We start from the raw sequence: 1,068 nt of genomic DNA on the forward strand, positions 1-1,068 counted from the left end.
AAAATAAGCATTTTACCCCTGCAAGGGCGCTCCTTAGGATTCTTTAAATTGAATGCTAATGCAGGGGTGGCAATCTTGGTACTCAAAGGCCGCCATTCTGCAGGTTATAGATGTTTCTCTGCTTCAACACAACTGGTTTGAATTAACAGGTTTCTGTAGAACCTGAAGAGGTGATTCAGTCACTGAGCCAGGTGTGTTGGAGGACGGAAACAGGTCCAGCATGCAGGATGGTGGCCCTCGAGGACCAGGATTGTGCATCAGTTGTCTATAGTATCGAAGGTAATTTCTTGATGCCAACAGTGAGTTCCGTTCATAATAGGAAGTTGAAAATTACGAGTTCTTATTGGAAAAAAATGAACCGAAACACGTTCTAGTCTGCAGAAGTCAGAATCGTGACCAGGAAATCTGCCCGCCTCGTGTCGGAAAAACTGTTGATAGCAGAAAAAATTAAACTATAATTTCAATTCTGTTGGTTTATATCTCATGAACTCAGTCGCTCACAGATGTTTAAACCTTGTAGCTACAATGTCAGTTATGGATACACAGGGTGAGTCAAAAGTCACAGGACACCATTTTATTTTTGATCCAGTATGGCAGCTTTCAAGATGGCAGCAATGTTCTGGACATAGCCTAAAAGATAGCCCCCCTCTCCCATCACTTACTGGGGTATTCAGATATTTAATTTTACCTCTTCTTTTTGGAATAACAGGGTGTGTCCTGTGACTTTTGACTCACAGTGTAGAATAATTAATTAATGGACACAGGAATGTATTGTGGACATTGCAGTCGTAACAAAACCAGCTGTAGGCTGGCTGCAGTTTTAAATCAATAACATGCAACTGAAACGCTTGAGCTGAGGGAGGCATCATTCTTAGACTTGACCTTTAAGGTAAAAATAACTTTTTCTAGTTTATATTTACCCATAAATATTTGTTATTTAGTGTTAAACGCAAAGGGCAATAAATATTACAGGAGGAATAAGGTCAACAAAGGGTAATGCTATCTGTGCAGCTTTGTCAGATAGGAAAGTCTTTAAGAGGAGGAGGTTATTATCTGACATTTAATGTT

The 1,068-nt window shown here is 39.8% G+C and overlaps 1 protein-coding gene across 1 annotated transcript in view; it reads right to left on the reverse strand.

The window, feature by feature from the left end:
• Positions 1-1,068, reverse strand: part of LOC106511013 (netrin-4) — a gene marked incomplete at its 5' end in the record, with an annotated part of 6,035 nt that overhangs the window by 3,815 nt on the left and 1,152 nt on the right.

The sequence above is a fragment of the Austrofundulus limnaeus genome, unplaced genomic scaffold (genome assembly GCF_001266775.1).
Source record: "Austrofundulus limnaeus strain Quisiro unplaced genomic scaffold, Austrofundulus_limnaeus-1.0 Scaffold2447, whole genome shotgun sequence".
Lineage (NCBI taxonomy): Eukaryota > Metazoa > Chordata > Actinopteri > Cyprinodontiformes > Rivulidae > Austrofundulus > Austrofundulus limnaeus.